The sequence below is a fragment of the Balaenoptera physalus genome (assembly GCF_965194825.1).
Source record: "Balaenoptera physalus genome assembly, chromosome: 2".
NCBI lineage: Eukaryota > Metazoa > Chordata > Mammalia > Artiodactyla > Balaenopteridae > Balaenoptera > Balaenoptera physalus.
The window spans coordinates 19053109-19080312 of NC_138883.1; the positions used below are offsets into that span (position 1 = coordinate 19053109).

The 27204-nt window shown below is 36.5% G+C and overlaps 1 long non-coding RNA gene across 1 annotated transcript in view; it reads left to right on the forward strand.

Moving 5' to 3' along the window:
- The window catches only part of LOC309655811, a 685393-nt gene extending 659864 nt beyond the window's left edge, over positions 1 to 25529 (forward strand). Inside the window, exon 2 of the long non-coding RNA XR_014261015.1 lies at positions 17963 to 25529. This is a non-coding gene — a long non-coding RNA (uncharacterized lncRNA). The remainder of the gene's footprint in view (positions 1 to 17962) is intronic.
- The last annotated feature ends 1675 nt before the right edge of the window (positions 25530 to 27204 follow it).

Here is a 27204-nt window from a genome sequence, read left to right on the forward strand (position 1 = left end):
ACCTACATGTGGGGCTCCACGGAAGCCTAGAATGCTATGTCAAAAAATAAGTGAGAGGGAGGGATGATGGATGGTAAGTTTTTCTAGAATCTTCTTCACAATGTTAAGGAGTAGTGATTCTCCCTCTACATTCCGCTCTCCAACTCCTACAAACACTGGACTCCTTGTTCCTCTCTAGAAGTTGTATTGATTTAACATTCTGTACATTTCTTAGATTTATTTCTTCTTGATTCTCAGGCCATTGCTTTTGTCAAAGCACATTAGGCTATGTTAGGTCCTGCCACCATATATCCTATAGCGCCTTTCTCTCCCTTGAGCCATATCCATCAAACCTTATTAGGATCACTGGTCAGTTTCACCAAGCCCTCTTCTGGTCCATCCTGGGTCTTTCTCGCTTATCATAGTATCCCTATTGACAAGATAGATGACGAATAAATTTTGCTTGAATGAAGTTAAAACTTACCTAAACCATTGCAATAATCTAACTACTCCCCCCGACTTCAAATTTCTCCCCGTTTCTTACACTTGCCATGCTGCAACAATGTGCATAAAAGAAAAATTCTTGCCTTACAAATAAATAAGCTATTTTTGTATAGAAATTTGAGAGTTTATTCATAAATATTTACTTAAAGAAGACTTCTGAGCAGACTCCCACATAAAAAAAGGTACTGAAATGGGTGCTAAGTTTTTAGGTCCTTTACATAAACATACATTTCTTATTTCTATGTTTCTCCTTAGTAAGAAACTTTTGAAATACGCCCCCAAATATTTGAATTGAGTCTATGCACAAGTGCACTTTTATTTTCTTTTTATAAAACTTATGGTGATATGAATTGAGAAAATGACATCCAGGTGTTGACTGCCCTCTTAAATGAACTTAATTGTCAAATATTTCTAGTGAGAATTTTTTTCCTCTTCCTCTGCTTTAAGAAAAAAAAAAAAAAAGTACATATTCCTTCTGTCTCTGAAAAAGACAGATGTCAACAAATAGATTCCCCGATGAAAACAAAAGGATTTGTTTCTCCTCTAATGTATTTATCCAAGGGTAATTCGTTGAAACGAGGATGACTCAGGAGATCACAGGCTGAGTACATTTTGAATTCTAATCCTAACCATGTCACTGACTTAAATATGGGTCTTATTTCTCATGTGTCTTAATCTCCCTGGCTGTGAAAGGAGAATAAGAATTTCTCCCTCGCACCTAGTGCTTTGAAAATCCAATAAAGCATCACAAAAGATGCTGTACAAAATGTACAAAATGTCATGAAGGAAAAACAGTCTACAAAACAAATAAGGTGGAGGGGTTTTTGAAATGGATTTCGTTGGTGTAATGAAAGAAGTACCAAATATTAGTCATTGTGTGCCATGTGTGATGACTTGGTAGGTGGAGGGTTTGAGAAGTAAATAAGCCATCATATCTCCACTTCCCTCTAAAAGGAGCTCCTTGCTTAGTTGAGGCAGTAGGTGTACAGACAGATTACCCCCTTCATGTGGTGAACATTTGTAGAGTATGTGTTATATGCCAGACACTGTTTTAGCCAGTGAGGATGCAACAGTGAGGTAAGATGGATATGAGGAATCTCTTCTCTGATTGAATTCTAATGGGTGAAACAAACAACAATCAAGATAAGTGTATATATATAAAATTAGTCCTAGGAGGAAAAAAACAAGCACGTGGAAAGAAGATATGTATACTGGGAGTATGAAAATTTTAGACAAGCTGTTTAGGCAAAGCCTTATTTAAGTCCTTTTTAAACAAATACCTGAAGGAAGTGAGAGAACTAGTGATATAGGTCTCTGAGAGAAAGGGAGTTTAAGGCAGTAGTGCCCATGCTGAGACATCCATGGTAACAACAAGCTCTGCTTACTTCCTAGGTGGTGTCCTCCCCAGTTGCCTATTTCTGGCACAGAGGGTCCAAGGCTATGCTTATACCAAGTGCCTTACAAGTTTTCTCAGGAATAATTCAATCAAATATGATCCTAATCTCCCTTCACTGTAGAAGTTCAGAACTAGGGCCTGGAGGAGGGTGATGGGTTGCCATTCTGCAGCTTCCCTTCCTGGTGGGGCCCCATTCAACACACCTTCACCAGTTATAAAACAAAAATTCCCATGTATATCATAATAAATGTCATAGGATGGGATCATGATGAGGTGGAGGGAATTTGGTGGGCTTTTTGTTGTCTTAGTGATATCAGTTGACCCCAGAGATCCTGCAAAACCAAGGTGGCTGTGGTCAGGAGATGACTAGACCACCTTCCAGGAAGAGACAACAGTGTAAATGTATTTCGGAATGAAGAAGTAGACATTTTCAAAGAAATGTTGTTTCATCGAGAACCAAAATATATGGGATGTAGAATGAAATCACTAGAGAGAAAGCCATAAAGGGAGTTTGGGATCATATTATGGAGAAAATTAAGGGATTTGGTTTCTTCCTGTAGGTAATAAATGGTGGTAAGCAAGAAAGAGAACTGAACGCATTTTGCGTTTTAGAAAAATTCTGCTTCTGCAGAATGTTGGGTGGAAGAAACAGGAGAAATGGAAGTCAAAGGTAGCAGATGGAAGACTATTACAAAGGTTCAGGTAAGAGTTTCATTCATTGAACCAATGTTTATTTGTCACCCATTCTGTGTGAAGAACTGTGCTTGTCAACAGAAATGTCATACTGAGCTGAACAGAACCAGTGTAGGCCCTCAGAAGGCTTCAAGAGACTATCAGTGTTCTCAGTAAAATAGGATGGTCAAGGCTCAAGGAACAGAATGATACTATGAGGACATATGGTGACACAATATAACATAATCTAAGGATAGCTGGACCAAGAGTACTGACCTGAGAATTGAGAGGAAATAACTGAGAAGAAGTAATTTCAAGAGGTGTTTAGAATGTAGAATAAATACAACTTTTAGAGAAGAGAGAGAAACGATGGAAATAAGTCAACCAGTTCTGCTACATTTCTCCTCATTTAATTACAGGATGCTCCTATTCTCAATTTTTAGATACTTTAGAACACAAGGAGACGTCTGCTAAAATTAACAAGCTCTGTTCCAGGAGCTTAGATACAAATGTGTTCAGACTTCTTTTCTTACACTTTCCTCACTAGAACCAAGTTCTACACAGACGCTTAAGACTTGGGATGAATTTATATAAACAAAAAGTGTATTGTGAGCACTTACTATTCTAAGAATGGGCACACAGTGAACCAAATAAATATAAATTTGTGTTCTCATGGAGATTACATTTTAGTAGGCAGAGATGGACAATAAGAATTAATTTGTATACTTTATGATTATAAATATTATGGGGGAAGGAGTGGAGGGTAATGGAAAATCAGGAACATGAGGGATTATATTCTAAACACGGAGAAGTTGGTGTTAGAGCAAGAACTTGAAGGAAGTGAAGGAGTGCTTCACCTGGATGTCTGAGGGAGAGCTGTCCAGACTGATAAAAGAGTCTCTGGGGCCCCATTTCCTTGGTTCAGAGCATGGGGAGGAGACCAGTAAGCTTGGAGCTGCATGACTGAGGGAAGACCAGTAGAAGATAAAGGCTGAAGGGTTATGGAGGGGGATTGATCATACAGAATCTTATAAGCCTTGGACAGACTTCGGGTTTAATTTTGAATTTAGGAGCCATTTGAAAATTTTTGAAGGGAAATGGCATGATGGGTTTCAGCTTGCTACAGCTGCTCTGTTGAGTATAGACTACAGGGTCAAGTGAGGAAGCAAGCAGATTAATTAGGGAGAACTGTATTTATCTAAGTGTTTTGCTTTCTTAGACTTGCACATGCCTGGGACTCAGAAATATTAGCAGTATAGACTTTTCAAGTGAATTGCAGTTTGTTATTAACATCAAATCTATGAAGCCTAGGATACATGCCACAATGGATATGGAGAAACCAATACCTCCTAAGAAACTAGGCATCCAAGCTGGGAGGAAGTGAGAGAGTGGCATGGACATATATACGCTACCAAATGTAAAATGGATAGCTAGTGGGAAACAGCCACATAGCACAGAGAGATCAGGTCGGTGCTTTGTGACCACCTATAGGGGTGGGATAGGGAGGGTGGGAGGGAGACGCAAGAGGGAGGGGATATGGGATATATGTATACGTATAGCTGATTCACTTTGTGATACAGCAGAAACTAACACACCATTGTAAAGCAGTTATACTCCAATAAAGATGTTAAAAAAAAAAAAAAAGAACAAAAGTAATTTCCAAGTTGCCTAGATACTTCTACATTTCCTTCCAAGTCTACATTTTATGCAATCATGAGAGGAAATGCAATAATAAAATGGAGTCAAGTGATCTGAATTTTTATCCAGTGTTTATTACTTAATTAATTAGAGATCACCTAAACCAATTTTTTTTTATTCTACATACAATTAAAGATTTTTCACCTTGAAGATTTTATAATTCTAGAATATAAGAAAAATTCAGGGAAAAACTATGAAACACAGTAGAGGAGATTGGTTAAACTTATTACATTACCAGAAAAAGGCAGGTTGATTTCAGTATTACAATTTGTTATGCATTTTGGGAATGGAACTTGCACTTGCTACTCAAAGAGAAATAATATAAAGCATAGTTCACAGGCATAACACATAGTGGATGATCAAAGAATAATTTTCTCTTTACCTCCTCTATTATAGAACCTTAAAGTTAATGATCATATCAAAATGTGATAACCAGGCATAAGGAATGACAGGTTTCCTCTTTCTTCCATGACTCTGTTTTGTTCTATTCACATATGTCATCTTTAATATTTTTTTCTGAAAATATTCTTTGAATTGTTATGTGTATTAAGATTAGGTCTAAAGGCAAATGATAAGAAATCTTCAAAGAATGTTGCCTAAACAAAAATAGAAGTTTACTTTTCTTTCTATTGATGAAATCCAACACTGTTGCGGTACTAATGAAATCAGAGGCCCAGGCTTATTCCTTCCTGTTTCTTTGTCATGTGTAGCTTCCAGTCCCATGGTCACCCCCATAGTCCAAGATGGCTGCCAACACTCCAATCATTTCATCTGATTTCCATCCAGCAGGAAGTATGATAGGATAAAGAGTCAGAGACAAAGGGTGTTCATCTGTTTTTTTGTTCTCACATGACACTTTCATTTATATCCTTTGGCAAGAACTTAATCAGATGACACCATCCAGCTGCAAAAGAAGCAAGGAAATGGTCTAATTTCTCAGCAGCTTTGTACTTAGCTAAAAATTAGACATTCTATTAATACGTAGAAGGAAAGAATGGGTATTGAAGAACAACCAATAATCTCTACCAAAATAAGTAATCCTTACTTTAATTTGATATCTCTTTGATTACAGCCTCTGATCATCTGACAGGTTGAATAGCCAATATATAACTGGAAAAATCCCTTAAATACATATTTGAAATTCATAGGGAAGCTCGCTGAGCTGTGTAGGCTCCTTGTGAACCATTTTGCTATATGTTGGAAGCTGGGTTGTTCTTGGAGAAAGAAGAAACCACATGACAGAACGTAATGCACCAGACCAAGTCCAGATCAGGACACAGAAGGGAATCTGTGACTGGGCATGTTAATTGGTGAGCTGCAAGGAAGGTCTGGAAAAACAATTATGTCTAGAGAAAGTAGCACTCAAACCATTCCACTGAAAATATTCAAGAGCAGAAATTTTCAAAGTTATTGGTGCCTTTAATACACAGAGAAAACTCAAACCCATAACTTGGCCAGAGTCCCACCACAGGTCTGGCTTACTTCTAATTAAACTGAATTTTTGTTTCCATTAGGATCTCTTTATGTAAATGGAAAAGTATGACAGAGGGAGGATTTTTAAATTCTTGTTTTCATAATAAGTATGTGTATTTGAAGGAAAAGAGAAAGAGATTAGTCATTCTATTTTTATGAGATTTGATGGGGAGCAAGAATATTTTGGAAAACTTAAAAGAAATTCAGGGATGCTCTATTCTATCTCTGCTTCAGGAAAACTAAGCCCTTGGTTATAGTAATGATCTAGGGTTTTGGCCTGGGCTGGGTGGGAGGTTAAAGGTGAAATATCTGGCTGGCCTCTGAACTAATGCTTAGAGGGATTAGGATAGAAGCATGTAGGTCTATGGGGTTGTGGGAGAGAGAATAAATCAAGAAGACAGAGTTAATGAAATTTAAGTATAGAGAAGATGGTTATACAACCAGATTCAAGCTATACAACCATTCTCCAATTTTACTTCAACAAGAATTATCTGGGGTGTCATATAAAGTACAGATTCCTGTGACCTCTACCTACCTCCTCACCAGGGATTTGAAATCAGCATCCTTAACCAATACCCACGGGAAAAATTATTAAATGGGTTCCCTGAAAGCTATCTAGGGGGAAGTTTATACAAGAAAAATGAAGATGCAATTCTGGGGGAATTACTTAAAGCACACCATTGTGTGTTGTGTGTGTGTTTATGTGTGTATGTATGTTTATGTGTATATGTTTATGTGTGTTTGTGTGTATGTTCTTAGAAAAACAGCATGATATATACCATTCTTTCTCTAGTAATACCTTGCAGAAAGTGGAGCAGAGTTAATTTTTAATAGTATATTTAATATGTTGCCTGTTTAAATGAGAATTCAATATCATGCCTTCCAATGCTCCAGCAAAAACAAAACAGAGGATCCACAAATTTAATAAACACTATGTCCTAGGTACTATTCTTATAGCTTATTTTATCCCCATATACACCCTAAAATGTGTTTATTAATATTATTCATAAGCTACATATTTTTAAATATAAAAATAAATAAGGTACAAAGAAGTCAGGTGACATGCCCAAGTCACACCTTTAGTAAATGACAGTTTGGCTCCCAGGCTTTCTAACACTAGACTATCCTGCCTGACCTCGCAGTGTTTCTTGACACTAGAATCCTGAAGAACCCACCCCGATTCTAATGCTGATATTGTTAGATGTTGTAGAAATTAATTAGTTTACTAATTAATCATGGTTTTGAACTAATACTAGCCACTTTGCAGACATACAGATGACCAAGCTCCTTGGTGAGGAAAAAATGAGTAAATCAATGGTTAAAATTCACTCAGTGCTCAGTGCTATAGGCTAAGTCAGGGTGTGGTGTGATGGTGAGATGGAGAAGTCTCGCCCACCTCACCTTGGGAGGACTGAGAGTGATTTGGAGAGGAGAGGATATTCCTGAGAAAACTCCCATGGCAGTTCATAAGGTTGAGCATCAGTTAGTCAGGCATAGATAGGATGGAGAAACCATGGGATAGTGTGTGCAATAAGTTGGGGAATGAAAGAGCACAGGTCTGGCACCAAGTTTGGAGCGGCTGCACCCAGAGTAGACACAAAGATGTGAAACCACGAATATCTTTGCTATTCATGTTAAGGCGGAGCATTATATGGATAAAGTCAAGGATAATATTTGCGAGCTCTCAGTAAAAACCGAGTAAAGGATGATAAAGATTTGAGTGGTGGTGGAGAAAGGGTTAATAGGGGAATAGCCTAAACAGGGTTTCCCAAAATGTTTCAGTAAAATGGTTCTTTTATGAAGCTAATTTAAAAATGGTGACTATTCTGTGTTTTAATTCTTTAAAGGTTTCCTCAAAACCTGAAATTACAAAATATGCTTGATTTGCATGATGTAGCGTTCTCCAAATGTAGCAACCCCAGAACGTTTTCTTTTTCTCCTCTTCCTTCTCCTTTTCTTCCTCTTTTTTTTGCTGTAGCACCTATTAACATACCACAAAACTTATACTCAATGCAGTACAACTAGGTGAAAATCTAGCCATGAGGGATATTAGGACATTAAAATCTTTGGGACTCGATGACTCTTCATGTTGGGGAGAGTTGGTGAACAAGAGCGATGCCCTTTACGGAAACTGATAATACAAGAAGTTAATGTGGATGTCGGGGGCATAGGGGAGATTCAGTTTTTAAGTTACTGAATTTAAGAGGCTTGAGCAACATCTAACTGGACACACCAGTGTCTACTATGTGTTCAAAATATTTTATTTCAATTTCAACAACTAAGTTAATAAAATCTACCTGTCTATGTTTCTACACATATGCATGTGCACATATGTATTTATCTGAGGTACATACTATATACATTATAAGAATGAGAGATTATTGAGCATGCATCTATAAAGGGTCAGCTCCTTCAATAAGTCGTTTCTTTTCTTGATACTGTTTATGTGTACATACACACACAAGCACACACAACCTTGATAAAAGTAATGTTTTTCAAATTGTAAACTTGAATAAATTAAAACTCTTAATATCCTCAACAAGTTAAATTTTGGAAAATTCATGTAATAAACTTGTTTCTCCACAATAAAACATTGAGGAGGCATTTTGCAGTGGTAAAAACTTTTAAAAAATACTATTTATTCCCATTCATATCACTCAGAAAGAGCACAGTAGTTTGTCAGAATGATGTCAACCATGAAAAATTCCAATTCTGAATAGTCATCTTTTGAGAAAGATAAAAGTAATGGAAATATTGGCTCAAAATTGAAATGCCCCTAAATTCTGTAACATTAATGAGATATATATCATAGAAAAGAGGGTTTCATCCGCGTAATCCCAAGTGAGCAGATCAAATTGCTCATGCAGACTAAATGTAACTTTAGAGCTTTTCTTGGAGCAAAAATTACACATATTTATTTAGGAACCTACCTAACTTGGCAATATAGCTCAGTCTAGAATCACATACATTTTAACATATAAAAGATAAGGAAGAATAAGAAAAACAGTGATCATGCACTTGGAATAAACTCATTTGGTAATCAAGGATAGAGAAACTCTTAAAGATTTTAGACTTAGTCATTGAAGTTTCATGCATTTGATTCTCTTTAAAAGCCCCCTGTTCCCTCCTTTCTGCCTGTTCTTGGTTCCTCCAGGCTCAGTACATATGCTCAGTTTAGAGGAAGAACTGAATAGGAAAGAAAATCTTTAAAGACGATTAGCACAAAAATGAGGCTTTCTCGCAGAGATATCCAGAAGAATTGAAAGGACAAAGTTTAAACAGGGGCTCTTTGGAGAGAAAATGGGCAGTTACGTAAAACACTTTTTATATTTGGATAAAGTTCTGAAATATTTGCCCTTATTTTCCATTAATAGGGAAGGTATACTTACTATAAAACCTAAAAGCATTAAGTTAAGTGCTATTTTATTGGTTATTAAAGCAGTATTAGCTACTTTATCAAATTTTATATGTCTAAGTATAATTGAATTTGTAAAATAGTAGCTTTTATTTGTAGAATTTTAATAAAAATGCCTATTTTTGATAAATCCATAGACCTAATCATAGATACAGTTAAGTACCAGAAAGCACACTATATCCACTGACACAGGCATGGCTTCTAATCACAGCTTTGTCACTCACTTGCATCTGCCATAGGGCCAAACAGTGAATTACCCTGGTCTGCTTTTTCCATCTACAAAACTGGGTGTGGGGGTCAGCAGAGGTCTTCCCACTTGACTGTACATGGGAAATATCTAGGGAGGTTTAGAAAAATGCAGATTTCCAGAAAATTCCTTCCTGATTTAGGTAAGTTTGGAAATCTGTTTTTTAAATAATTACTCCATATTGTTTAACCAATAATCAAATTTAAGGTACACTGGATTCAGAAGACTTGTCACATTTTTACTTTCAAAATTCCATAGTGAATATTCAAAGTATTAACATTTTGAAAAAAGGAGGGTATAAACAACGAATTCTTTTTTAACTTATGTATTTGATACTTTCTACAAAATGAATTGGTTTTGGGTTAGAATTCATCCTCAAATTTTTACTGCTAGTTACAGAGGTTAAAGATTATAATTGTTTTGAGGATAAAAGGTCCTGCCCATCACCTGTCCTGGAAGCACAGTGCCACCAAAGGGGAGCACATACAAACATCTTGCATCCAATTACCTTGATCCTGACAACCAGTGTGGTACCATGTGAAGCTGTAAAGATATAAATTATTATAGCCCAATTAAGAATAATTAGGCAATATATGCTGAAAGATTTAAAATGTGCATACAGTGTGAGCGAGTAATTCCACCTCTGTGAATTTAAACTAAGGAAACTATCAGGATAGAACATGATGAAGAGATATAATATTGGAAAGTTTTTTTTTTTAATGGGAATTAAATGAAACATACAAAACATGACTTAAATCATTGTTTCTCAAATAACCTGGATAGCTTGGTTAAAAATAAAGATTCTCAAGACTCTTTTCTTGGAGATTCTAATGCAGTATGTCTAGGGTAGGGCTATCACTGTATATTTTTAAGCAGTCCTCCAGGTGATTTTTATGATATGGTAAATTTGAGGATCATTACATTTAGTAAAATGACATTAAGAAATAAAATGCCATATAGCAATTAGAACAATGGTGTATATATTTATATTCTCATGAAAATTATAAGGATATATACTAGGTTTTTAAAAATGTTAAATTACACAAGTATAGTGAGAACCTGTTTTTGTTAAATAAGGTATCATTTTATTGGAAAGGTCCAGAAGAATTTAGTAATGTTATCTCTGACAGGGATGAGGGAGATTTTTGCATTTCTTTCCTTTCTATTTATCTCCTTAAATTCGTTTTTCAACAATTAACATGCATTGCTGATGTCATTTTTTTAAATTAAAAGAGAGAAAGAAACCAAAGAAAAGGAGTGCTGGGCTGGCATCTTGAATTGCTATACGTTTTGGAGGCAAGGCGTTAACTTTGAGGCTCATTAAATACAGGGTAATGAGACAGAGGTGCCTGGCACTTCACCTGCTTCCCCAGAGTTGGCTGCAGGCAGTCCCTGCCCTGATTCTTCCACTTAACACTTGTGTGTTCTCCTGGAAGGTCAGCTCTGGCTGTATCCGAAAATGCTTTTCCAGAAGCAGTTGGAAAGAAGGATCCCACTCCATCGAAATAATAAGTTCCAGCTCAGTTTCCACTAAATGACTACTTTTAGTAAAGATTTTTATCTTAAGTAAATTTAATTCTTGTACAGCAGTAAATATTTAAAAATATATTTACTTCCCCCTTTGCCATTTAAGCCTATTTCTGTTTGTTTGGATCTGAGTGGAGACAGAGAAGAGCTGAACCTCAGTCCTACACAAAATGACCCTTATTACACAGATTCAACAGAATTGGGCTTATAGTCAGTTTCAACTGAACAATTTCTTTCCTCTAGAAAGAATAGAAAGAAGCTTATTTGCATTAAAAAGCAAGGCTTTGATGGATTTTATTTTCTACAGCCCACTTTTTTTAAACATACGGAGTTATGCCCAAGAAAATGTAAAGATGAGTGAAACCCTTCTGAAATACATCTGTTGTAAAACAAAATATTTTGGCAAGTTGCTTTTAGGGTTCAGAGATTAACTACATGCACTTTTGTGAAATGCTTTGAAGATAAAAAGCATTTTCTAAAAGCTTAGTATTATTATTCTAATTATTATTATTCCTTTTAAGCATTCATTACCAAAAAAACCCACTATACATATTAACCAGCTTAGTAGCAAGCATTTATTTTCTTCTTTTTTTAACACAAAAAAGCAGGTGATTCAGTCTTAAAGCATGTCCTTGCTCTCTACATGGAATTTCTCAGTTGCTTGGAATTTTACATAATTTGTAGGCATTACATTAAGGTTTGAGAACTATTATGAGTCCAGCTTCTGTTGTAAATTTACAGTTTGTGACTCATCAAATTTGTTGAAATATCTCAGCTCATATTCTTTGGAAGTTTAATACTTTTTAACCTGAATGTTCAGGTACATGGGAGTCAATATTCATTTGAAAAAGTTCATCTTTTTGTTCTTTTGACTATGTAGACAAAGCCCCCAAAAAAGTTTATTCCATGATAGATTAATTTGTAGATGCATAGAACTCAAAGGTCAAAGGACACTATATTCAATGGAAATAAGTAGAGTTGATACAAATCAACTCTTTTCTTCCTCCCTGTGGTCAAGGGAGAAAGCACACAGCTTTCTTCAAGGACATTTCTTTTTACCTTTTCAACTGAGATCATCCCTACATAGTGATTTTCAGGGGTCAGACAAGTAGAAAAATGGAAACTGTGTATAGCAACTGAAATTAACATGGCTGACATGATCATTGGTCCTGAAATCACCAAATGAGTACAGTAAATATAGAGATTAATCATGGCCATGAGTCAATGCTGGGGGGCGGTTAGCAAGTTAAATCCGTACCAGGATTTTCAATAGAATTATGCAGTAGCACAGACTACAGTAGTCTCACCAAAGAACTACGCTAGGCTTTTTTAAGTTCACAATGATGTCACCTTCCAGGTATGATTAGATACAACAAATTATTTTGTTCAAGATCTCACTCTTCTCCCCCGCAAAAAGAAAGTCCGTTCCAAAAAAGTAATCGAAATCAAACAACTTAAAGATATTCCCGTGACCCTGCCTATTAAGTTGTGATACTGGAGCATTATGTTTCTCTCTACCAGTGCTCTCATCTCAAGAATCTTATGAATTACCTCTGCTAGGACACATCTCTGCACATCTCATGTGACGGGGATAGGTTCCACTGCATTAATAAATGGATCAAAGTGTTATTCGTAGTCAAGCAAAGAATCAAAGGGAAAAAAGGAGCTGTTTACATAATGCAGCATCTGATATGCTCAAGCTAGGAAAAGAATGGCCACTAGTGAGATGCCAGGAGAAAGAAACCAGGGCCTACTGGACCATTCCTAGACACAGTAATTCTACATACTTGTTTTTCAGTATTCACTGAATACATGCTTGTTGGTGCCAGCCATGTGCTTGCAGAGTGCCAAGAATTGAAAGATTTAATGTTCTATTTCCAGTCAGGGCAGTGCAGGAGACACACACATACATATGTGTGAGTATATACATACACACACATGCACACACACACAGCATGAAAGATTATCATAAAATATGACAAGTTTTACAATTGAGGCATAGGTATGGTCTAACTGCTCTCCAGGAGATTGGGGAAGGCTTCAGGGGAATTAATATTTTGATTAGGTTTTAAATGCTGGATAAGAGATTTTTGGGTTCTGTTTTTAAATTTTCATTTCAAACCTTTTTTATGCATATAGGAAAGAGCACAGGCTACTTGATGAATTTAGACAAAATGTACCCACCCATGTAAATACAATCATGATCAGAATATTAAACATTACCAGCACCCCATGACTCTTAAGAATTCTCTTCCAAAACTTTTCCTTTCCCGCAAAAGATAACCCCTATTCTTACTTCAACAATTGTCAGGTAAAGAGTAAAAGAATATAGGCAGAGAAAATGCCTTATTCCAATATCAGGAGATAAAAATGAAGATACATATTTGGAATAATGGGTACATAATGTATATGTATGGGTGGAATAATCTATGGACTTGAGAAGTTTGGAAAAAGTCTGAAAGCAGTGCTTAGCATTTTATTATTTTCTTTATTATTTTCAATTTATCATACAGTGAAATTGGCTTATTTTTTGGGTATGGTTCTATGAATTTTAATACATGTGTAGATTCATATAATCATCATCAAAATTAGGATCCAGAATAGTTTCATCACCTCCCCAAACTTTCCTCGTGCTATCACTTTATAATCAGATCTTCTCCCTACCTCCAAACCCTATGAACCAATGATGAGCTCCTCGTTACTTATACCTTGATCTTTCAAGAATGACATAGGAGAGGAATAATGCAGTATGTCACATTTGAGCATAATGCATCTGAGGTTCATCCAAGCTATTATGTGTATCAGCAGTTCATTCTTTTTTATAGCTGACTGCTATTTCACCTTATGAATATACACAGTTTGTTCATCCATTCACTTGTTGAAGAATAATTGGATTGTTACCAATTTGGGGGGATTATGAATAGAGCTGATATAAACACTCTTGTACAGGTTTTCACGTGAACATAAATTTTCATTCCTCTAGGATAAATACTTGAGGGTGGAATTGTTGAGTCATGAGGTGTTTAACCTTATAGAAACTGTCAAAGTCTTTTGTACAGTGATTTTGTCAGATTTGCTTTATATATTTAGAAGTTCTGCTGTGAGGTGCATACACATTTATTGTTTATGATTATTGTGTCTTTTAGTGAACTGACTCCTTTATAATGATGCAATAATCCCTCTCTGTTACTAGTAATAGCCCTTGTTCTGAAGTCTAATTTGTTTAACATTAATGTAGGCACTGAAGATTTTCATCAGGATCTGCATGGTATTTCTTTTCTATCCTCTTATTTTTTATTCTATTATATTCAATATAATTATATCAGAAGTGAGTTTCTTGTATACAAAATATAATGGAGCCATTTTAATCCTTTCTGTCACCCTCTGCCTTTTCATTGGTTTGTTTAGATCATTTACATTTAATGTGTAATTTTTGATATGTTTGGATTGAAGGCTGCCATTCTATTATTTGTTTTCTGTTTGTATTCTGTGTTTTCATTCTCATGCCTTTTAGGGGGTTAAACTTTTTTTGTATTTTGTTTTAACTTTTAGTACTTTTTTTACTGCATCTCTTTGAATAGTTTTACTTTTGTGGTTACTGTAGAGATTATAATATAAAAAAATCATACTTTTCACATTCTACTTAGAATCACTGTTTAACCATTTTAAGTGGAATGTAAAAATCTTATATTGTCTGTTTTTTATTACCTTCTCCCCTTTATTTTACAGTGGTCTTATATATTATATGTATGTACTTTATAAATTCCATGAGTAAATATTTTAACTTCTGCTTGCAACTGTCAATTACATCTTAAGGAACTCAAGAGAAGAATAGTCTATTAGATTTACCCAGATATTTACCACTTCTGCTGCTCTTCCATCTTTTCTGAGGTTTCAGGTTTCATTCTAGAATCACTACCCTACTGATTGAAGAACTTCCTTTATCAGTTCTTTTAGAGCAGGTCTTGTGGCCATGAATTCTCTTATTTCCTTTATTTCACCTTCATTTCTGAAGAATATTTTTGCAGAATATTGAATTCTAGGTTGATTGTTCTTTGATTTCACTTTAGCACTTTATACATGTCATGCCATTTCCTTCTGACTCATGGTTTTCTATGAGAAATCCATTGAAATTCAAATCATTTTTCCCCTATAGATAGTGCCTTTTTTTCTGGTTGTTCTCAAGGTTCTTTCCTTTGTCTTTAGTTTCCAGTGGTTTGATTATGATGTGACGAGAAGTTTTCCTTACAACACTTATTAACCGTTACACACACTTTACCACTTGATTACTTACTGTCTTGCATTTTTCTGCAGTTGTTTCCTGAACAGAAATTTTGTCTTTTTAGTCATATTTCAAATATTTGAGGACAGAGACCAGAAATTTTTTCTTCTTTATTTCCTACAGCACACAGTAGTTACTCAACAGAATTCTCTCCATTGGAAATGGATTAATAGACTGTTTATTGGACCACAAGATACAGTTAACAGAATGCAGTGTATCAGAATGTATCTTGGCCAAGACAGGAGGGAGGATAAACCTTTAACTGAAGCCAGTGTGGGCTGGAGAAAATACCCAACATTAAGTCAGGCAGCCAAGTGTTGATGGCAGAGAGAGATAACAAAGCTTAAGTGTGAACCAAGCTGAAATAGATGTAGAACATTCCCTTTAGAACAGAGCTTTTCTCTGGCTATTAAAGGATAATTAGTCTTTGCTACAAAGATCAAAGGAACTCAAGACTGTGGCTATAGATACTAAACAGACAACACACTGACCACTTATGTTTCAACTTGTAGAGCATATCAGAACAAATCTATCTCTCTTTAGTTATTCTCAGTCATTATAGGTACCGTTAGCAGGATCATCTTGGGACAAGAAAGAAAAAAAAGGAATATGTATGTGCACATATAGAAACCAAAGCTCTATGATTCAGCTTTCAAAATTTCTGTTTCTTTAAATGCCATTGAAGCACAAATATGCATCAGTTTTCCGTGTTCTCTAGTATTCTGAATTTACCCATCTTAGCATTTTGATATTGTACTATTATCTTTTTATATGTCTGTGTCATGAGGTCAAGAACCACATCTCATTTTATCTTTTTAACCTTAGTATATAGTACAGTGATTGGTACTAATTAATTAATGTATATTTAACAAGTATTTATTGAGCAAAATAAAAAAATGTTCTAGGGGATTCATTGAGAATTCAGTAGTTAGCAATGTGAACAATGAGATTTGGTTGAAATGAACTATATTTTAGAATATATCTATACATAAAGAAAAACAACATGTGAAAATATAAGTAATAATAATATAAATCAGAGTACTTATCAAATAACTATGAAATATCCTGTACTGATTACTGAAAAAAATAAAAATAATTATATTAAAAGAATTACATCCTTATCACTGATATTTAAAAACAGGAGTAATAGTGACCTAAGCAAGTAATTGAAGAATAAACTTTACGGAACTTCCCTGGTGGTGCAGTGGTTAAGAATCCACCTGCCAATGCAGGGGACACAGGTTCAAACCCTGGTCCGGGAAGATCCCACATGCCTCAGAGCAACTAAGCCCATGCGCCACAACTACTGAGCCTGCACTCTGGAGCCCGCGAGCCACAACTACTGAGCCCATGCACCTAGAGCCCATGCTCCACAACAAGAGCAGCCACTGCAATGAAGAGTAACCCCCAGTCACCGCAACTAGAGAAAGCCTGCACACAGCAACGAAGATCCAATGCAGCCAGAAATTAATTAATTAATTATTTTTAAAAAAGAATAAACTTTACCTACCACTGAGAATCACCTACTGTTAAAGAAAGTAAACATAGTGTTTGGAAGTATGGACTCTAGAGTCAGACCGTATGGGTCCAATTTCTAACTCTGCCACGTACTAACGGAGTGACTTTAAATGGTGCCATGCTGAAAGAAAAACACTCACATTATTTTTCTCTCTACACCTTGTCCATACTCTTAATACTTCTGGCCACCAACTATGTAGCAGTTTTTCCATGACAAGCAATTCTCTAAGTCTCTGTGTATGGCAACTAAGTGTCCTACAATTCGACTTAATTCTGACACTACCTAGCTGGAGATTCCACAGGTTAAGGGCTCAGTCCCACAAGACATCTACGCTTCCACCTCAGCCGCAGATACCAATCACAAGTAGTAGGTCCTTTGGTCACTCACAGCTTCTCTCTGACTTGGATACAAATTGGAGGTTCCCACAATCCTCTTATCAGGCTCTATAATTTGCTAGAATGACTCACAGAACTCAGGATGGCTCGCCAAACTCAGGAAAATAGTTTACTTATTTTAATCACCTTTTTATTATAAAAAGATACAACTTACGTCTTTGACATAAATTGTGGCAATGTTTTTTTTTTTGGATCTGTCTCCTAAAGCAAGGGAAATAAAAGCAAAAACAATCAAATGGGGCCTAATTAAACATAAAAGCTTTTGCACAGTGAAGGAAATCATTGGTAAAATAAAAAGACAACCTACTGAATGGGAAAAAATATTTTCAAATGATATGACTGATGAGTTAATATCCAAAATATATAAACAACTTATGCAACTCAATATCAAAAAAAAAAAAAAAAAACCCCAAGCAATCCAATTAAAAAAAAAAGGGGGGGTGGTGTGGGCAGAAGACCTGAATAGACATTTTTTTCAAAGAGGACATACAGGTAACCAACAGGCACATGAAAAGATGTGCAACACTGCTAATCATCAGAGAAACACAAATTAAAACCACAATGAGATATCACCTTACACGCATCACAATGTCTGTCATCAAAAAGAACACAAGTAACAAATGTTGGTGAGGATGTGGAGAAGAGGGAACCCTCGTTCACTGTTGGTGAGAATGTAAATTGGTGCAGCCACTGTGGAAAAGAGTATGGAGGTTTCTCAGAAAACTAAAAAATAGAACTACCATATGACCCAGCAGTTCTATTTCTGGGTTTATATCTAAAAAAAAGGAAATTAAAAAAGATGCACACACCCCAATGTTCACAGCAGCATTATTTACAATTGCCAAGATATGGAAGCAACCTGTCCATCAACAGATGAATGGATAAAGAAGATGTGGTATAAATATACAATGGAATACTACTCAGGCACAAAAAAAAAAAAAAAGAATGAAAATTTGCCATTTGAAACAACATGAATGGGTTTGGAGGGTATTATGCTAAATTAAATGAGTCAGACAGAGAAAGACAAGTACTGCATGATATCACTTATATGTGGAATCTAAAAAATACAACAAACTAGTGAATATAACAAAAAAGAAACAGGCTCACAGATATAGAAAACAAACTAGTGGTTACCAGTGGGAAGAGGGAAGGGAAGGGGCGAGGTAGGTGTAGAAGATTAAGATGTACAAACTATTATGTATAAAATAAATAAGATCGAAGGATATATTGTGCAACACAGGGAATATAACTAATATTTTTATAATAACTGTAAGTGGAATATAACCTTTAAAAATTGTGATTACTATGTTGTACACCTGTAACTTATATAATATTGCACATCAACTATACTTCAGTAAAAAAAAAAAAATCCAAAAAAAGTTTGAAAAATAAGTATGTTGAGGAAGAAAAAAATCACACAGCTCAGGAAATACCAGATGGAAGAAATGCGTAAGGCAAGGTATGGGGGAAGGGGCACAGCGCTTCCATGTCCTCTCCAGACAGGCCACCCTCCCAGCACCTCCACATCTTCACCAACCTAGAAACGTTTTGAACCCTGTCATTTAGGATTTTTATGGTGGCTAAATTTTTAGGTATGGCTGACTAAACCATTGGCCATTGGTGATTAATTCAAAGTCCAAGTCATCTCTTCTCCTGGAGGTTGGAGCGGCGGGCGCTTCAAGTTCCAACCCTGTAATCACTGGTTAGTTCCCCTGGCGGCCAGCCCAGGTCCTGAAGCTATCCAGGAGTCCACAGCCACCAGTCATCTCATTAGCATACAAAAAGACACAGTGCTTCAGAGAAACCAATGGTTTTAGGAGCTGTGTGCCAGGAAATGAGGACAGAGCCTAAATATTATCAAGAACCAGGGCCAAGACCAAATATATATTTCTTATTATGTCACACATACACTCTATGTGCTTTAACTTTTCCATCTGTAAAACAAGGATGGTGATAATGGGACCTAATTCATAAGCTTATGGTGATGTAGTGAGGGTTCAAATGGTCATTTACATGGAGTGTAAAATAACTCCTGGCATACCATAAACTCTCTAAGAATTAGCTATATTTTAATTCTTAATCTTCATTTCTGAGTAAGTGAAAGAGATAAAAGATGGAAAAGATTACAAATCCTCTGTTTATGTTGAAAAAGTCTGAATAGAAAGAATTCAGGCTTTAATGAAGGGAAACATAAATTTGAGATTTTATAAAGAATTTCCTGACTGAGGGAACAGGGAATAGTGATCTGGTGCATATTAGAATTAACTAATTTATATAGAGACAAAGGAGGCTCCCAGTAAAAGAATGTGAAGAGTGCAAATGATTGGGTTTTATTAGTACTCAGACACTTCCTGTGACTTGAAGCTTAATTGATAAGGGGGGAATTTCAAGAGGGGATTATAGGACCCTCTGAAAAGAATTCTTGTTTTGTGAAAAGAAGCCAATACAAGTTGGAATCAAACACAGAGCTTGAGGATCAGAGTAGAATAATGGCTCTGAGTGTTGTGTGCTCATTGTTATTTGAACCAAACAATCTAGCTACTGAAAATAGTGCGCACAATGTAGGGAGAAAAAATAAGTTGCATATGCAAGCTATGAGTTTTAAACCTCAATATGTAGCTACTTGCTATTTAAAAGCTTTATATAAGGAGAATTGTTTCCCTACTTATTTAAAGGGGGTTGGGAGAGAGAGGGTGGGCAGCGGCCACCAATGGGCCATCCATCCATTAAATGGAGCAGAAACGGATCAGCTAGGAGAAAACTATCCCATGGAAGCAGCCAGAGGGAGCTGTAAGTGGAGGCTACAAAGCTGGGAGTCTAGCAATGCAGGTGGCAGCTCGAGTGGAACTGTTGCAGAATGGCCCCGAGGTGACTAGTGGCAGCCACGAGGAAGGTAGCCAAGTGAGTACAGTACGGGGTAATGCTTTAAAGGCAGTTCTGGCAAAAGGAATAAAGTGAAGGGAGAATGCCCTGGAGCAACCTAATGTCAAAAATGGTGCCGCTAAGAGATTATGAAACATCAGCCTAGAAGGGAGCTAAGGTAATTTGGCAACCACTTGCAAGAGAAGGTAATATGCTTGTTGGTGAATATACTCTGATACCCCTGGTAGCATCTCCACTTCCTACAAAAGGGAAGGAATCTGAAAGTATTTGTGTGTGTGAGTGTGCATGCGGAACTGAGGTTCTACCTTCGCAACTGTCAAAAGTTGGGCATAATATTAATATTTCATTAATTATACCCATAATCTGGAAAGTAAATAACAGGGGAATTTGTCTTTTAGTTAGTAGATGTCTAGAAAGATGCAGATGGGGAGTCAAGAGAATGGTATAATGCACATTTCCTGAATTTCCAGCTCAGCATTGGAATATCCTTCTGATTTGGCGAACCATCCTATAGACACTGATGGAAATGGTGGTGATGGACATACTTATTCTTTCTGTGCACTCCTGGTGACTAAAGAGTCATGTTGTCCAAATACAAGTATTCAGATGCTTTGCCTGAGCCTCGAATCTTGAGACTTGGTTGGAGAATTGTTCTCCTGCTGCATGTCATGGAGAGGAGCAGCGGTGCTCATACCTCGATGCTGCCCTGAAGTCCTCCAGGATGACAGCACACAAAGCAATGCCAAACAGAGGATTCCCGAGACCAGGACTTTGACATAGTTCACCGTCTTTGGACCCTCCAACGCTTTTTTCTGTAGTTTTTGTTTTGATTCTGGAGCTATTAACTTATCCAAAAACTCCTTTTAACTTAAGTCCATCAAAGGTTTTTTTCTTTTGTTTACAACAAAGAATCCAAAGAAGTAGAAATGGGTAAACCTTATTCATCAGGCATTTGAGCAGTTATAACCAGAACAAAAGCTTGTATCTTATTTCTTTGTCTTTACTGATGGTCTCAAAGCAAAAGTCTAGTGGTATCCTTCTTCACACAAAGCTGAAGGCACAGTCTAGTGCAAGAGTCAGCCAGCTTTCCTGTGCAGGGCAAGGCAGTAGATATCTGAGGATATATGTGGATCTGTGTTGCAGCTAGGGGACTCTGCCCTTGTAGTGTGAAAGCAGCCATAGACCACGCATAAATGAATAAGCAGTATTTACAAAAACACGCAGCAAGCCAAATTTGGCCTGAATTTTTCTGACCCCGTGTCTAGTAGAATGAACATGGGTCTTGGAAGTGGATAGACCTGGGGCATCCTGAAAAAGTCACTAACTCTTTTGAGACTCAGTTTCCTCATTCAGAGCTAGGAAAAAAATGGCAACTCATGGATTTCCACTGAGGATTAAATTTCAAGAGAACACACATTTTAAAAGCACCTTGCTGTTTGGTTTGGTTTACACACATTGTTTCATGAAATGTAAGTATATCACACGTTACACTCAATAATTAGTTATTATAAATATAATATTTTCCGAACAGTCAACATTAATTTGTGCACAACACATGTTCACACACACTCTCTCAAGCATTCATATAACTTCCCAAAAAAGAGTTCTTATCTAGAACCAATCTCCAAATAATAGTCTTTATCCTACCTTTGAGTAGGGCTATTATTTTTTGTTGCTCCACCCATAAGAAGTCTTCACAGCCTGAAAATACTCCCAGAGATAATATTTCATAATGTTGGCAGGGCAATTGGCTGGAAGTTCTAGCTATTCCAATACTGAGTCTCCTTGATATATATTTTAATTCCAGGCATGAGGAAAGTTGCTAACTATTAATTTGCAACACATATGTGATAAGGGGGAAAGTTTTAAAATATGTTCACAGAATGGGCTGTGCAAAGAGATACTAATTAAAAGACTGTGGCAGTTTTACCTCAGGAATCCAACAGATTTTCTGATTGGCTATCATGGTGCCTACTTCATGCAAAGTGCAGAACTGAGAAAAATGCAGGCAGTGGGTCTGTGCTACTAAATTTATTGGAAAAAAATTTCCTGCCCAGAACCGTCATTTGCAATATCAAATCATCAATTACATGTTCAATCCACAGTAAACAGTGTCTGCTAATTACATAACACTGTGTTAAATTCAGTCCAAATGGTAGGATGAACATATGAGATTGATTTTCAGAATTGTATGAACTGGTTATTTACAGTTGATTAGTGAAGACAGAATATGGTGCAGAAATTGCTACGTTAACTTAAGGACTTCTTTTCTTTTCCAATTCTGTGAAATTGCTCATGTTATCCTAATCTTAAAAGATCTATATTGGCCTTAACCAGAAATCTTATCACATAAGGGATCCAAGGAGGGCTGAAACAGAGAATAGCGAATAGCTTAGCCTCAGTGGCAATCTCTTGTTACAGTGTAATTGCTGCCTTCTCAAGTTTCAGTAAATGTGTTTACTAGATTCCTCCTAGTAAGAAAGCTTCCCACTCAGTTGCTTCTATTTTTATTCTAAAATCTCAAATCTAAATTTCTAGATTTTCAAATCTTTTCTAGCTTTTTTTTTTTTTTTTTTTAATTCCAATCTTGGAGTCCCACCCTGTATCTTTTTTTCTGTAAGCTCAGTCTTTGTTTTCCTCCTGATTTTTAAAAGAAAATTCTGTTAGCCTTCTAACACCCTCCACCTCGTGGCCAGGGTGTTAGCCTACCTAGAAGACATTGACGTGAAAGAATATCCAATATTTATTTAGCACGAGTGATGGTGAATGTTATATGTCAACTTGGAAGGTATTTTTGCATGAGATTAGCATTTAAATCAGTGAACTTTGAGTAAACAGATTGCCCTCTGTAATGTGGGTGGGTCTCACCTAATCAGTTAAAGGTCTGAATAGAACAAAAACATAGGCCTTCCCAAGTGAGCGGAGATTCTCCAGCAGACTGCCTTGTGACTTTCTCTGCAGTACTGGTTCTCTGGGCTCTCCAGTCTGCCACAGTGCAACAGGGTCACAGGTGGGCTGCACATGGGCTACCAGGCCGCTGCCCAGCAGAAGAGGGAGGTGTTGCTGGTTCCTGCACCTGCCATGTACTTCTGGTATGGCTGACAACTCCCTGAGCACCTTGAGCTGACCTCGCAAAGCCAACATCAGCTCCAACCTCACTGACACTGGCTGCCCCACAGCAGAATCCAAACCCCGGACAGTCCGGGCCTGGGAGGAGCCTGAAGACATAGGACACCCTTTATTGCTCTGAGAACTCTTAAGAGATTGAGTAAAGGAGTGATGTGACCCTGAGGCTAGGAGGGAAGTCAAAGGCTGTGGGAAGATGCCACTGGGTACAAGGCAAGGCACCAGAAAGGAGTCAGCCAAAAGGAACAGCTTCCTAGGATCTGCCCTTCAAGTGTGGCTGGAGCCTGCTTATCAGGCCTGTTCCCAAAGGGCAGCAAATTTGCACTTACCAGCCTCCATATCGCTTGAGCCAATTTCTTATAATAAATATCCTTTTATACATGTTCACATCCTATTAGATCTGTGTCTCTGGCGAATCCTGACCAACACTATACATACATTACATATAGATTCTCTTCTGTGTGGTCTACTTTGTTTAATTTGTATAACAAACATGTACAATAAATACTATTGTCATGCTTGTTTTTTATATTTTAATTTCTGTAGATGGGTAAACTGAGGCACATATTGGCTAAATATTTGGGGAATATGCTAATAAGCTTTGGAGATAGGTTTGGAAAACAGTCATTCTTACTCCATATTTATTAATCCTGTGAGGTAGTTATTATTTTCCCCATTTTACAAGCAGAAAGTTAAGATGAAGAGAGATAAGTAATATGCCCATAATCAGTAACTAGAAAACCAATGCCTCTCTGATTTCAGATTTCCTATTAACTATTGAAATAGATTACTTTTTGCAAAATTAAAAATTCAGAATCTGAGTAAAGTACAGCAACTTTTATATGATATTATGTAAAAATATATTAGATTCAGTGCTAGTAACATTATAATATATAAAATTCAATTCTGATAGTAACATAAAAATACAAATAAAATTATTTCTATTACTAAGAGTTTTCAGCTAGGCTTTATTGCTCTTGACAAGTAAACTTCAGAAGCATTTGCATTCCATCAGGACATCAGTATTGTGCCCATTCATAATCTTTGTTGAGATACATTGTGAGCTAGGTTTATATTAGAAAAGAAGCCAATGACTATCAGCAAAGTCTTCCAAATGTCTCGATTGTTAGACTTCTGACATTGAGGTGAAGGCAAATTGTTCAGAATACATTTTTCTTACAGCTTCCTAATGTTCTTAGTGGAAAGGTTTTCCTGCCTTTGGGGTTGATTTGATTTGTGTTTGGAAATGTCATTACCTAACTTTGTGAGAATGACTGCTCAGGGATAGTAGGTTTCCAGCAATCTTCAGAATGAGGTCCTCAAGTTGGGATCCAGAGACAAAATACTAGCATGTCTCTGACCTGGGATTGGTTGATGAAATGTTTTGGGTGACTGTTACAGGTTGAATTGTGTCCCCTCAAAAAGACATGTTGAATATTACAAAAAAGAAAGAATTAATGCCATTTGCAGCAACATAGATGTATCTAGAGATTATCATACTAAGCGAAGTGAGTCAGAAAGAGAAAGACAAATACCATGTGATATCACTTATATGTGGAATCTAAAATATGACACAAACAAACATATCTACAAAACAGAAAAAGACTCACAGACATAGAGAACAGACTTGTGGTTGCCAAAGGGGGAAGGGTGGGGAAGGGAAGAATTGGGAGACTGGGATTAGCAGATGCAAATTAGTTTATATAGGTACATATAGGATGGATAAACAACAAGGTCCTACTGTATAGCACAGGGAACTGTATTCAATATCCTGTGACAAACCATAATAGAAAAGAATATGAAAAAGAATATATTATGTATGCATGTGTATGTATAACCGAATCACTTTGCTGTGCAGAAGAAGTTAACACAACATTGTAAATCAACTATACTTCAATAAAATTAAAAAAAAAAAAAAAAAAAAAAAAGACGTGTTGAAGTTCTACCACTTAGTACCTCAGACTATAAGCTTGTTTGGAAATAGTTTCTTTAAAGAGGTTCCAATCCAGTATGACTGGTGTCCTTATAAAACGGAAAAATCTAGACACAGAGTCAGACACACACAGAGGTTAGACCATGTGAAGACATGAGGAGTGTTCCATGTGGAGATGGAGGATTGGAGTGATGCATCTACAAGACTAAGAATGCCAAAGATGCCAGCAAACCAGCAGAAGCTAGGAAGAGGCAAGGAAGGATTCTCCTACAGGTTTCAGAGGAAGCATGACTCAAGTGACACCTTAATTTTGGACTTACAGCTGTCAGAACTGTGAGACTATATATATCTTCTGTTTTAAGTCACCTAGTTTCTGATATTTTGTTATAGCAGCCCTAAGAAACTAATAGAGTGGGCAGATATTTATTTTTCAGGAGAGAAGGTAATACCATCAGATTCTCCAAGAGACACTTGATCCAATATATATATATATAGCCATGATTTTTGAGCAGTTTGGAGAACCACCTGTGCATATTTTTGAATCATAACATTTTTATTTTACGAAGTCTTTCTGAATATTCACTCCAAATATCTGTCTATCTGAAATAATTAAGTTGTTTGTTTTTACAAATTACAAATAATTAATACTAGAATAAGCACTCTTCACAAGTTATAGGAAGCAACAGGCCTCTTAAGAGGATTGCAAATATTTAACAATTAAACCAGGTGTTTTATTTAGATTATAAAGTCAACTCATGTCCATATTAGAAAATTGTTAAATATAGAAATTTAGAAAGAAAAGTCAAAAACCACTCTTTACAAGTTTACATCTTGGATTATTATATTTTTTGGTGTAGGGCTACTTGTTTTATTCAGCTGAATTATCCTGCTGGGGTTGATTTGCTGCAGAAAAGTGGTCAGAGAAGAAAAGCCCCGCTGTGCTGGGGACTGTGTGCTAGGAGCATTTCAGTCACTTTCCCGGTGAAAGGATGGCGTGAACAGTGTCAGCAGGGCTCTCGAGGGGTTGTGTGGATAAGTGAAGGGAAGGCATTTTAGATGTGCTGGGTGTAAAGGAGATGAGGAGAAAGAGAGAAATATAAGAAAGCATTTATGAATTTCTTTTTCTTTTTTCATGACAAGGATGGTGAGATCATTTGTGCTACTTCTTAAGGAAGCTATAGTAAAGACCATTTTACACACATGCTTGCTCTCATTTCTGCTTGTTTACTTAATATTAGTCCCTAAACAAGGATCCACTGAATCAAAGATGTGAACATCCTTATGTGCGTGATATTTTTTTCAAGCTGATTTCCAGAAAGATTTTTCCAAATTACACCCCAGCAGTGTGTGAAAGTGCTGTTCTCAGAGTGCCTTAATCAGCACTGAGAATTATTTTTTCTTTAATATGTTCCAGTTTAAGATGGGAAAATAGAATTTCTTTACTTGTATTTGCATTTTTAATTATTAGTATGGCAGAATCTTTTATTCTTGTTAGCCATTTTTGTTTATTTTTATGTTTATTCATCTTCTTTTCCCATTTTTCTCTCTTGATCTACCTTTTTTCTCTGTATCACATTTTGTGAAAGTACAAAATAAAACATGCTCATGCAACAATCAAACCCTATAGAAATGCATAAAGACAATACTACTCCCCTCCAATCCCACTCCTTGAAGTAACATTTGAATGTTTGTACTCTTGCTCACATCTCCTATGCTCACATCAACATATACAGGTATATGAACAGGTCTACATTTTGTTGTTATTTTGATTATTGATTTGACTACGTATATTACTCTGTAGCTGACTTTTCACACTTAATATTTTAGATAGAACCTTCTTCTAGGTCAGTTACTCTGCATCTACTTTCCTCTCTCCCTCCTTCCCTTCCTCTCTGTTTTCCTTTTTCTTTCCTCCTCCCTTTCTTCCTTCCTTCCTCTCTCCCTCCCTCCCTCCCTCCCTCCCTTCCTTCCTTCCTTCCTTCCTTCCTTCCTTCCTTCCTTCCTTCCTTCCTTCCTTTCTCTCTTCTTTCTTCCTTTCCTTTCCTTTCCTTTCCTTTTTTATAAATAAATGGAACTGTAATTCAAGATGCCATGCACACACATGAAAAAGATGTAACACAGAAACCCAAAAATGCAGTTCAGGAACAACTCAAAG